This window comes from Setaria viridis, chromosome 3 (genome assembly GCF_005286985.2).
Source record: "Setaria viridis chromosome 3, Setaria_viridis_v4.0, whole genome shotgun sequence".
Classification (NCBI taxonomy): domain Eukaryota; kingdom Viridiplantae; phylum Streptophyta; class Magnoliopsida; order Poales; family Poaceae; genus Setaria; species Setaria viridis.
This window is the reverse complement of record NC_048265.2, coordinates 17,419,021-17,431,899: the sequence shown is the minus strand read 5'-3', so window position 1 is coordinate 17,431,899 and position 12,879 is coordinate 17,419,021. Positions and strand designations below refer to the sequence as shown.

At 44.6% G+C, this 12,879-nt stretch overlaps 1 non-coding gene across 1 annotated transcript; it reads right to left on the bottom strand.

Annotated features, from left to right (window-relative positions):
• Positions 1-8,313: 8,313 nt before the first annotated feature.
• LOC117851123 (small nucleolar RNA Z247) lies at positions 8,314-8,451 on the bottom strand. The gene has a single exon (XR_004639484.1). It is a non-coding gene; the product is annotated as a small nucleolar RNA Z247 (small nucleolar RNA).
• Positions 8,452-12,879: the final 4,428 nt, after the last annotated feature.

Sequence of the window (12,879 nt, the reverse complement as noted above, 5' to 3'; positions counted from 1 at the left end):
TGGTGTTGCACGTAATTGTACCTCGAGGCTTGCCTGTTCTGATCTTTTTTGGCCTGCCTTTGGCGGTTTCTTTCCGTCACTCTCCTTCTATGATCTTCATCTGATCTACAATACTTTTCCAGTTCAAAAAATAAAGCGTCCATGGTTTTTGGCTTTTCTCTTGTTAGATGCGAGGCTGTTGGGCCAGGAGTTAGCCCTTTGATGCATGCAGCTATGGCTACGCTTTCATCCACATCAGAAGTTTGCGACTTCAACTGGATGAATTTCTTAACATAGCTTGCCAAAGGCTCTTTATCTTTTTGAATGCAAAGGAATAGGTCGCTCTGGTCAAAAATCGCTCGATGGAAACCTTGGAAAGTTTTTATCAGCTTAGTTTTGAGATCTAACCAGCTATATACTGACTGTGGTGGAAGTAGTAAGTACCAGTTCAGCACTGCTCCTTTGCAGGCTATGATTGGAGATTTGGCTAAGACCACATCATCTCCTCCAGCAGACGCTACCGCAGCCTCGTAACTCATCAGGAATTGGCGAGGGTCATTCTACCTATTGAATTTTGGCAATGTGACCGTCTTGTATGTTGTAAGCCACGGAGCTCTTTGTAAGCCCAGGGATAATGGAGAGTTCTTGTCAATTGTTGCGTAGTTGTTTGTTATCGCTGAGGTGTTATGTCCAACGAGGTTGGGGTTTGCGTGTGGGATAGGTGTATCATTTGTGGCATGTCCTAGAAGTGGCGATTGTGGTGGCGTGGCGTGCAGGTATTGAAGCTCGTCCAGCTCTTCTTGCAACTCTGCTAGCTGTCTTTCTGCTTCGTTTAATTTTAATAACTTGCTAGCTGCTAGCCTCTGCGCTTGTAGCTCTTGAGCGAATTTTTCTTTTTCTTTTTTCAATGTTTCAAGCTATTTTAGCACCGAAGCTAACTCCCTCTCTGTGTCTCCAAGTGGATCATTTTGCGCGTTTGCTTGTGGTTGTGCTTGGCTCGAGGTCTCTGCCTCAATTCTCTTTTTCTCACTCCTTGTTCTTAGGTTGGCTTCTATCCATTTTAGTTTTTCTAGAGTGTTCGTGTTCTCTTGCTCAACAGGGACGACCTGCCTTTCCTGCTCTCTCTCATCCTCAGCAGTCCTCTTCTTCTTCTTCTGTGGTGGCATCATGGGTTATTTTGTGGCTGAGACCACGGTGGGCACCCTATTGTTCTCAAAAGGATTCAAGCACAACAGATGGAACGGGTGAAAAACTTGTAATCTCTTGAAAAACATCCTCCAAGGGGTAGCGCTCCCCTTTTATAGTGACTTGGAGGTCATTTTACATACCATGAATACCCTTTCTCTCCTACTACATTCCTAGAATATGTCGTACATAAAGGTCTTTGGGGTAGCGTGTACAAATTGAACTCTCCTGTAGAGTCACGCATCTCACGCCTTCTTGTAGTCACGTTTCTCACGCCTTCGAGCCCCTAACCTCGAGGGTTCTTCTTTTCATCTGTCTTCAGCTTCGCATTGAGGAGACTTCTTAGCCTCGTGTTTTCAACCTCGACGTGTTACAACTCAGTCATGACCTTGAGTAGGAAATATAACGAAAAACTTGGTGCTCGACGAGCTTTCCAAGTAAGTTAGTTCATATCTTAGACATCAGCAAATAATCTTTAGCCTCGAAGTCAAAATGACAAAGAAAATGCATGGTTAACGTAGTTTACATGCTTGTTTAGAAGCTGCGAGGTTAAGCGAGTTTTGTACATTGATCTTGATCTCGCGAGGTTAGCTAATTTTTGCTGATGAACACTGCTTGAGGTTGATCGGTTTTTGGTCGATCCCCAACAGTGGCTTCAGGTGATGGGGCTTGGAGCTGTCGCTCCCTAGTTGCCGTTGCTGATGGCTAAGGGCTATCCTGCCTTAAAGTGTTGCAATGGCCTTTGCCTGCTGCAGATCCAATTGCTTGTTCCATGTGCTCGGCTCAATGGCTGTGTTTGGCACTAAATTCCTCCTTGGGGACGATAGAATCGTTCGGTCATGGTGGTCGTACGCTCTACTACCCATCATTGTCGAGTGGAGGGGTTGTGCCTGAGTCCAATGGCATTTCTAGCATGTGCATGTGCAATGGAAGTTTTGTGCCATGTGACGTGGGGTTCTCCCCTTTCGCACAGCACGGCCGCGCCACCCTAGCTTTGCTCTCGAGCCGTGTAGCGAATGCGTCGTGCCTAGCACATGAGGAGGCTTTGTATCCACAATGCTCGTAAACAGCCCGTGGTGATGCTCGTGGATTTGGGTGCCTCCCGTTCTTCATTGTCCATACGCTGCTTGGATCTTCTTGGCTGATAATGGTTGTTGGCCTTCGTCAGGGTCAAGCAGTGTCCCCAATTTGACGCCTCTGCTCTGTTGATGCTCTCCTTGTTGATTGTGCACCAAATCTTATGCCTTGTGGTCTTTCCATCTCTTCCGTGACTTCCGTCATTCCCATCAAGGCTTCTTCCCATTGTATGACATTGGATGGCGGTATGTGGAGCCCAGATATGTGTCCAATCAGTTTTTGTTTGCTTACCACCCGCCATCTTTACTCCCCATTCCGTTGTCCTCATCCTTAGATGGTGGGTGACAGTGGAGCGGCATAGCTGAGGGGTGGCGTAGATGTGCAATGACCACAACGTACCTGGCGAGAATGTTGTTCAATGAGTGTTCTCATCGGCTAGTGGTTCATCCTCGCAACCTAAATCATGGCTTGGCATTTGAAGTGTATACGTGTTGTCTTATTCCAATTCTAGGTGTTGGGTTGGGTTGGGCTATTGTAAAATTGATGAACTACATATTTTATGAGCTTGCAAGAAGCTGCATAATAAGACAAGGTGGGATATTCTTCCTTCTTCTACCAAAGAAACAAATAATATTTTTTCAGTACAACTTTTTGTAAGAATGTTGTCAAAAAAACTTCTCATACACAACACGTCTCACAACCGTTATCAGCGGGGCTGCCACCGGACAAGATGGTGGCGGACTGGCCGACGCCACCAACGTTGTCAGCAGGGGCGGAGGATAGTGAAGGCGAAGGTTCCCTTTAAGTAATAGTGATTTTGCAAGTTAATTAAGCACTTCTATTGTTAATTCTTTTTTCTTCAACGTTTCTGTCCCCTCTAAGTTTATGGTAAAGATCTCAATCCGGATTTTAATATCTTACTATACTTACGATTGTACCAAACCAAAATGATAACGATCCCACCTAGTATCCTAGTTTTCGTAGTATCCGATCCTACATGAGGAGTTCTACACGATCCTGCAAAATCTTGGTAGGATACCGATCCTACGATCCACGTCATGCTATGTTTAAGTTCATAAGTTAGAATTATTAGCTCCATAGTGTGATTTTTTCGATGAACATTACTCTGTTTGTATGTCATAAAATTATTGTTGCTATATTTTCTTATAGAATATCAACATATAATTGGAAAATATATTTTTATATAATACAAACATTAAATTAAAAAAAATCCCATAGGATCCTGATCCCACGATCCAATCCTAAGATCCGATCCTGTTCGGAGAAAAAGCGATTCTACCTAGAATCCCAATCCTAGAAACAGTGGTCGCCGCCATTGTCAGCACCATGGAGGGTCCGCGCACGGCCTCCCTTCCTTTCCTCCTTCCTATTTTCCTCCTCTTCGCTCAGGTTGTGTGGCACCAGAGGTGCAGATAGTTGTGTCAGCACTCGATTGGTGCATGGGAGTATAGATCCATGCCTCGGGCAATCGAATCTCCCATTTCCCGTGGTGGCTACCCTCATTTCTGTGCAAGGGGATGGCAGATCCATGCCGCAGACGGCACGATTTATTGTTATCATGGCATACAGCTACAACCACCACATCTATATATGGTCGGCAGCAGCTCCTGCAGGCGGCGATGGTAATTTAGCATTATGGCAGTAGCTGCGGGGCAACATGATCGGTTGTAACCGCGTGCTGGAATGAGTGGTGCCACTTGCGCTGCCATTGCCTCACAACCCCTTGTCATGAAAGGTAGGGTGGAAAGCTTTGGGTGAACGTGTGGACCGGCATTCTGCTAGTTGTCACACACGGTGGCGCTCGTGGTGTCAATTCCCTTGTTGGAGTGAATTGTTGAGGAGCTTTTTTTCCTACTTTGCTTGTTGGACTTTTCGAGAGGAAGATCGGTTCATGGTTCTTGGATGGCGACGACAGTGCATCGGCATCGTCTGCTCCCTAGGGTCATCGCTTTGGAGTCTCAACAACATGCATGTTTTGTGGATGTCGGCCATTGTGGGACATACATCATTTGTCTACCGGGCTTCTTATGTAAGCAACCAAGATAATTAGGGAAGCGTTTTCACCTCCGTAGAGGCCGTGTACCTTTGTTTATATAGGTAGGGAAGCACCCCTGCGTGATTTACAAGATTGCAATATCGGTTGGTTGTTAAGGCCGATTCATCCAGAGAGTTTGTTACAACAACTCTATCATCTATTTATAAGGAGTCCTGAATGAATTCGATCACAATCCAAACCGGTTACAACTGATACATGTTTATCTATCAGCCCCCCTCAATCATAACTTTTCTAAGTTAAGATTGTATCTAAACTGTTCTAGCTTCTTACTTGTGAGAGCCTTGGTAAATCCATTGGCAACTTGGTCATGAGTAGAAATAATCCGGACCTCTAACAACCTCTGAGCAACACGTTCCCTGACGAAGTGAAATTCAACCTCGATATGCTTTGTACGAGCATGAAAGATAGGATTTGCTGTCAAATAAGTAGCCCCAATGTTATCACACCAGAGTCTAGCTGCTGGAGGAGTGGAGACACCTAGTTCCTTAAGCAAAGTTTGAATCCACGTTACTTCTGTTGTCGCATTTGTTATGCCTTGTATTCAGCCTCTGTACTAGATCTAGACACTGTGGCTTATTTTCTTGCACTCCATGGTACTAGATTATTTCCGAGATACACAGCAAACCCCCCAGTTGATCTCCTGTCATCAACATCACCTGCCCAGTCTGCATCAGAGAATGTGCTTACAAGGATAGAGGGAGATTTTCTTATTTTTATTCCAACATCTATTGTAAATTTCAAATATCTTAGTATCCTTTTCACTGCAGACCAATGAATTGTTGTGGGAGAGTGCAAAAACTGACAGACCTTGTTTACTGCAAAGGCCAAATCCGGATGAGTCAAGGTCACATATTGTAACGCACTAACAATACTCCTGTAACGTGTTGCATCTTCATGACCGAGTGGTTCTCCTTCTTCTAGCGTCAGCTTCTCAGAAGTGGACAGCGGTGTATTGACAGGTTTACAATGTGACATTCCAACACGCTTGAGAATATCATATGCATATTTGCTTTGTGACATATGAATACCATTGCATACTTGTTTCACTTCTATTCCAAGGAAGTAATGAAGAGTTCCCAAGTCCTTTAGAGCAAAATCAGACTTGAGGTCCTTCAAAAGTGTTGTTATTGCATTCTGAGAAGAGCTAGCTACAATTATATCATCAACATAAATTAGCAAAAAGATGGTAATATCTCCCTTGCTAAAGAAGAACAATGAAGTGTCAAGCCTTAGAGGGATTAAAATCAAGTTGCTGTAATTTTGCAATTTTTCACTTAACCTGGAATACCATGCTCTAGGGGCTTGTTTCAGACTATATATCGCTTTATCCAACTTCCAAACATAATGAGGCACATTCTCATCCTCGTACCCTGGCAGCTGTCCCATATAGACATCCTCCTCAAGAACACCATGCAAAAATGCATTCTTTACATCTAGCTACCTGAGACACCATCCTCTGGATACTGTTATAGACAAGAAACTCCGATAGTGGTTGCCTTAACAACAGGACTGAAAGTATCTTCATAATCTATTCCATATCTTTGTTTGAAGCCTTTTGCTACCAAGCGAGCTTTATATCTGTCTATACTGCCATCAAACTTTCTTTTGATCTTATATACCCACTTACAATCTATGAGATTTCTGCCCTTTACTGGTGGAACCAAGTGTCAAGTTTTATTAGTTTGCAAAGCATTATATTCCTCATCCATAGCTAGCTTCCAATTACTATTAGTAAGAGCTTCAGATAAATCTTAGGGTTCACCGTTAGCAGCTAGGCAACCGTATCCATACCTCACAGTGCCATCTATGTATTGTTTAACCTTCCTCGTTCCAGCTTGAAGTCGTGTACGCGGGCGACTTTGCTCTGTCATAGGCAGCTGCAAGACTATGTATCCAGGAACTCCATCAACATGCATTGGTTCATCAGAAGGGAGATGAGCCACAAAGGATCCGATCCCTGAAGCCCTGCCAGGAGCAGAATCTCCATCGGTGAATGAGCGGCGAACCACGGGCGAGCGCGTGGCGCCAGTCGGTCCAGCCCCATTGATCTCCCGCGCAGGGACGCCGACAGGCTATGTTGTGGCGGTGTGGGAGAGGCCTGGCTCAGAATCTGGGTCAGGTCCGTCCAGTGCACGCCCAGGGGAACTGGACTCGCACGCAGATCCGCCTGAAGTAGCGCCTGGAGCAGCAGGCATTTCATCCTCGTGTCGTGTGCCGCTCCCGCCGATCTGTATCTCCTAGATAAGATCACCATTTTCTTCCGCAACAGATGCATTAGATGCAGAATTTTGAACACTAGTCAACATGTGATCAGCTAGATTATTATCCCCCCTATGATCCATGTGCAGTGTGGAAGGAAAAAGGTCAGGAAGGAGATTAATTTCTGCTCGTAGGCGTGCTCCAGCATTAGCGTGTAGTTCTTGAAAGGGAAAAACATATTCATCAAATATGACATCTCGTGAGATATAAACACGCCCGGTGGCCACATCCAAACACTTGTAGCCTTTATGAGATGGGTTGTATCCTAGAAAAACATAGCGCTTCGAACGGAAGGTGAGTTTGTGAGAGTTATACAGCCTAAGGTTAGGCCAGCATGCACACCCAAAAACCTTGAGAAAGGTGTATCTGGTTTCTTATGGAAAAGGTATTAGAAAGGGGTAGAAAAATTCAGAATTTTGGAGGGAGTGCGGTTGATAAGATAGGCTGCAGTGGCAAAAGCTTCATCCCAAAATTTAAGGGGTATGGATGCGTGAGCAAGTAAAGACAGCCCTACTTCAACAACATGCCGATGTTTGCGCTCTGCTGCTCTATTCTGTTGATGGGCATGTGGACAGGATACAAGATGAGTAAACCCAATTTTTGTAAAAAAAATGAACTAAGTTTTTGATGCTCGCCTCCCCAGTCTGTCTGAACAGAAATAATTTTACTGTTGAAGAGAGGTTCAGCCATGTTTTGGAAATCATGGAATTTTTTGAAGACCTCATATTTAAACCGAAGCAAGTAGATCCAAGTAAATTTACTATAATCATCGATGAAGCTGACGTAGTATTTATTTCTTCCTACTGAATCAGAGGCAGGACCCCATACATCTGAAAAAATAAGCTCTAGTGGCTTAAATGAAGCACTAGTAGACACTGAATATGGAAGTTGATGACTCTTGGCCTGTTGACATGCATCACAGACAGAGTGTTTATTGGAATCTACTAAACAAGAAAGATTATTGTTGCTAATGACTTTCTGAACAATCTGAAACGATGGATGGCCTAAGTGACTGTGCCACCTTTTTGGAGAGGGTTTGAAGGCGCCAAAAGCTTCTCTCCTTGAGGTGGCCAGCGGGATGGGGTAGCGACTGTTTCTACATCTGCCTTTCAGCATGATCCTCTTCGTTGCCTGATCCTTAACAACAAAGTAATTTGGGTGAAATTCAAGGAAAGCGTGATCATCTGATGCAAGACGGTGAACAGAGATTAAGTTTTTATCAGCAGCAGGCACATGAAGAACACGGTTAAGATGCAAGTGATGACTAGGGGTTTTAATAATAGCCTGACCAATGTGACTAATATTCATACCTACACCACTTGCGGTGTGGGTTTGATCCTTCCCCTTGTACTTGTCTCTCCCAGTGAGCTTCTCCAACTCTCCTATGATGTGATCTGTTGCTCCAGTGTCAATGTACCAATTTGTGTCCACGCCATAGCTATGTGTTGCTGCAGACACTCTCTTCTGGCTTGGCACATAATCCTCATCGAATGTGTACCATCATTCAATAGCAGTGTGCCCATATTTGTCACAGACTTGACACTGAATTTTGTCGGTGCTGGTGCCTCCACGACCTCCAGTGCCGCGTCCTCCTGACGCGCCTGATGATGAGCTGCGACCGCGGCCTCCAGAATGACCACGGCCTCCTCCACGTCTACGGTAGTTGCCACGACCGCGGCCTCGCCTAGCAGAGTTGGCAGATCCTTGTGATCCACCATGTAGTAGATCCATCCTACACTCAAAGCTGAGAAGCTGAGAGAATAGTTCCCCCACAGTGATTGGCTCGACCCGTGCAACAATGGCCGACACAGGGGATTGAACTCGATGTCAAGACCGGCCAGGATGTAGGAGACCAATTCTTCATCTTCAATGGGCTTTCCGGCAGCAGCCATGTCATCTGCAAGTGATCTCATCTTGCCAACATATTCAGCAATTGACATGTTACCTTTTTGAGTCATGGCAAGGGCGATTCTGGTGTTTACCGCCCGTGCCCGTGAGGCAGACACATACATCCGCTCCAATGCAGTGTATACCGCATGAGGGGTCGCTAACGTGGCGACCTGTGCCATGACTTCCCGTGACAAAGATGTCATCAGGAATCCCAACACTTGCCGCTCCAAAGCACACCAGGCAATGTACTCCGGTGTTAGGCACCTTCATCGGCTTCTCTCCAATCTTGTTGTCAATCTCAGCAGGGGGGCAACGTTGTGCCATCCAGATAGCCCTGCAGCTGCGCTCCTTGCAGCACGGGCAGGACTTGGGCTTTCCATAGGGGGAAATTCATCTTGGAGAGCTTCTCGGTGATGGTTTGGCCTAGCAGTGGCGTAGCAGTGGCAACAGATGACGAGCTCGCCATTGCGCAGGGAGATTTTGGTGGACGATGGCTAAATGTATTTGTGGGGCTAAATGTATTAGTGGGACGTGGCTCTGATTACCATGTAAGCAACCAGGATAATTAAGGAAGCGTTCTCACCTCCGTAGAGGCCACGTACCTTTGTTTATATAGGCAGGGAAGCACCCCCTGCGTGGTTTACAAGATTGGAATCTCAGTTGGTTGTTGAGGCCGATTCATCCAGGGAGTTTGTTACAACAACTCTACAACACCTCTATCCTCTATCTACAAGGAGTCCTAGATGAATTCGGTCACAATCCAAACCGGTTACAACTGATACATGTTTATCTAACACCTTGGTCCAAGAGCAGAAGGGTTACTTCAATTTGATGGAGCTACCATGAAAGAAGCTCAATTATTACTCAAGGGAATACCCGTCATCAGGTCATTTGCATCAATTTTCATTTGGGATTGCCCATCATATGCTTCTGGCGGTCGGTTGGCGGAGAAGAGTGGTCTTGGGATATATGTGAGATATATACTTTAAATGCAATGTTTCACCACCTTCTTTTGTAGGAGGACAATGGAGTTTTCAGGACTTCGTGGTACAAGAGAATAGAAGCAACTTGTGAAGCTATTTCTTTGTGGTACGAGGTTGATTGGTTGTTTTGCGCCACATGTTGAGTCCAAGATTTTTGTTCTTAACACTTACTAGTAGACCTCATCATGGACCACCCAACCGACAAACCCAACCTGACCCGCTCGAAAAAAACCCAACCCCAACCCGACTCGACCTGGTTAATATGTTGGATGGGCACGGACCGATATTTATGACCCGATCTAAAACACAGGTAAGGCATGGGCCAAAATTGTTAGCCTGAATTCTAAAAAAATATGATCCAACCTGAAATTTACACATAAAAATATGGGTTTAACCCAACCCAACCCAAACCCAACCTGGCCCAACCATGTGATGGGTCGGGTGCGGGTCAAAAAATCTGACCTGATGGTCAGCACGAGTCGAGCACGGGCCAAATTTTTTTACCCAAAACCTGAAAGAACCCAACCTGAAACTGACAAATGATCAGGTCAACTTACTAGGTCTCCTTTTTCTTTCTCTCTCTATTTCTTTATTCCTTTCTTTCTTTGTTTTCTTTTTGTATTGGTTGTGTGTACCACTTTGTTACAGATAACAAAATTTTATGTTTATGTTTAATAAAGCTTAATTCATCTTAAAACAAATTTTATGCATAATTTCATACTAGAATGCTATCATAACTCCCATTGAAGCTGAGGTGGAGAGGTCATCCAAGGCTGAGCGTCCGGTGCTCATTGTCGTGTTGCTATTGGTACGGTTGTTATTACTTGTAAGTGCCTAGAAGGAGGAAGAGGAGGAAGATGAGAAGCTAAGAACTAAGCTAGGTTCTTGTTTTTTCACAAAACATGGTGCACCAGCCGAAGTGTCATCTCTAGACAGCTAAACTATTAACATGTACATTGGGATCCCTAAAGTTACTAAGTTGGTTCACTCTATATCCAAACCTCTTTTATCCGTGTTGGTCCACATATGTAGTATATGGCCCAATGTCCAACTCATCATTAATATCATCATAGCTTACACATGGCAACAGATGAAAAACATATCTAGTGGGGCCCACTTTTCATCGGTAAAACATATGCTACTAATGATATTTGGGTCCCAAATGGTTCAATCAACAAGTTTAGTATTCAATGACTAGGTGATATCACCGAACAAGTTTGAGGACTGCTAATACATTTTACTCCATTTAATTATTTGTTAGTTGAATTCTTAGATTGCTTCATTTGAGTCGATTCATTCGTAAAGTGATGAGGTCTAAGTTGTTTTATGCTACCATAAATGCAAAAGAGGCCCAACGATTTTTTAGGGCCGAACTTTCACTAGTTTTGCGGACTCAAAAAACTTGAGCTGACTTGATCCCAATTTGAAACATTAAAATTAATTATTTTAGCACTAAGAAATAGTGGGCGGCCCGAGCCCATCCAATTTGGGCTCGAATTTACAGGCTCGTTAGAGTTATTGGGCGGGCTTGGTGCTGATTTAGGCAAAAATAAATCTAAAATGATCTCTAGTTTATGATGCCTTCACATTCACATAAGAATTTGGTCACTTGATTTGTTTTTTGATGGCTGTGGTTTACAGCTAATAGAAAGAGTAAGATGCATGAATGGCCACTATAGTTGTCGGCTTGTTTCAACCGTGCCATTGTACTTAGAAAACTGAAAATAATGGTCATTGATGTCACTCGACTCTCAATACGGTCATTGGCTCATTAATTATACATATTTGAATGTCATGATGTAGGTTTGACTCATGCTCCACGTCCAGGAGGGGACAAATCACATATGCCTTTTCATTTATATTTTTTCCTTTTATCCCCTCCTCCCTTTATTCTCTTGGCATGGCATGTGTTTGGTTTTGGAACCAAGTGGAATGGGTTGGATCCATTCCCCTTTTTTGGGTTGGGTTCAACCCATCTCATGTTTGGTTACAAGGTCTTGGCGCTAGAAATCAGCCGATTGAATCTCTAGCATCGGACACACGACCCGGGAGAATCTGCTTAACTCCTGTTCGGGTGACCGCCCTGGTGCGGTTCGCGCAGTGTGCCAGCCAATCTGACCTGTTGATTGGCAAGGAAAGAAACGTGTCAGATCCCAGAGGTTGCGATCGGCTAAGGTTCCGATCTCGAGAGAGCTTATCAGCGAATCGGCCGATTTGCTGTAATAAAGGAATCGGCTATAATACAGCCGATTACCAGGCAACATTGGTAAAGAAAACTGCTAAGAGTAAACTAAACAACGCTACACAACGTTGGTAAAGAAAACTGCTAAGAGTAAACTAAACAACGCTACAGTAGCAACACTAGGAACAGATCTTAATCAGCTATGCAAAAAGTAGTAAATTAAGCAATAAGATATAAGAAAGCCGAAAGTTCTAATTCCAAGCTGGATAACTGGTGATAAAACTAGAACAACAGGGAAAACCTAGAATTCTAGTGAATATCGATAACTGGTGAATAAATCTAAACAAAATGACAGCGATGCGCCCGAAGTCAAAGCTTAGATATTACTCGATAAGCGGAACTTACAGAATCGGCCGGAGATCAAGTTGATGCAGCCCCGCCAACCCGTACGAACTCGTGAAAAGAAGAAAAGTATTGGCGAAGTCGCCTGCTCGAAAGTAAAGTGCGAGGAAATAGTAGGTTGTTGTATTGATTTGATGATGATTACAGATCTATGAAGGCGGCTATTTATAGCCTGTTACAACCAATCTCTTAACCGACTAGGACTCTATCTCTAATTTCAAATGAAAACGAATATTTACAAGTATGATTCGTATCGGAGTTGACTACTACATTCTGTGGGCCGACCCCTTTTAATCCTCGTGATCTACTCTGAGCCCATATCAGCCCAACTATTCCAGCCTCTCGATCGGCCGATTTCCATCAACCCCCTTCGCCAAAACACTGCAGCGCCAATCGGCCGATCCTCAACTATAGCACCAATCGGCCGATTCCCAATCGTGACCTCCACGTTTCGCCGCATCACCTGATTCCTTCCCTTCTTGACGCCGATTTCATACGTGTCAAAATCTGACGTCAACACAAGGGATAGGTTCGTTCCAGTTTTTTGTTTGGTTGGAGGAGTTGAGAGGGTTAGGATGGATGTCATTTTAACACCGTTAGACACACTTATCATTGGATCCCACCTGTCATTCATGGGTCCCACGTGTCATCCTCCTTTTCCTTCTCATCTTTTTTTTCTTTTACCCAACCTTATCCTCTACCCACATCGTCATAAACCATAGCACCCTCGACGGATGGCCTCCCTGGGCGGAAGGCGAGCTCACCGGTCGGTGGAGCCCCCATGGGTGGAGGGATAGCTCGCCCGGCCACGTGGCGGAGCTCCCTTGGTGAAGTTCGAGCTCGCC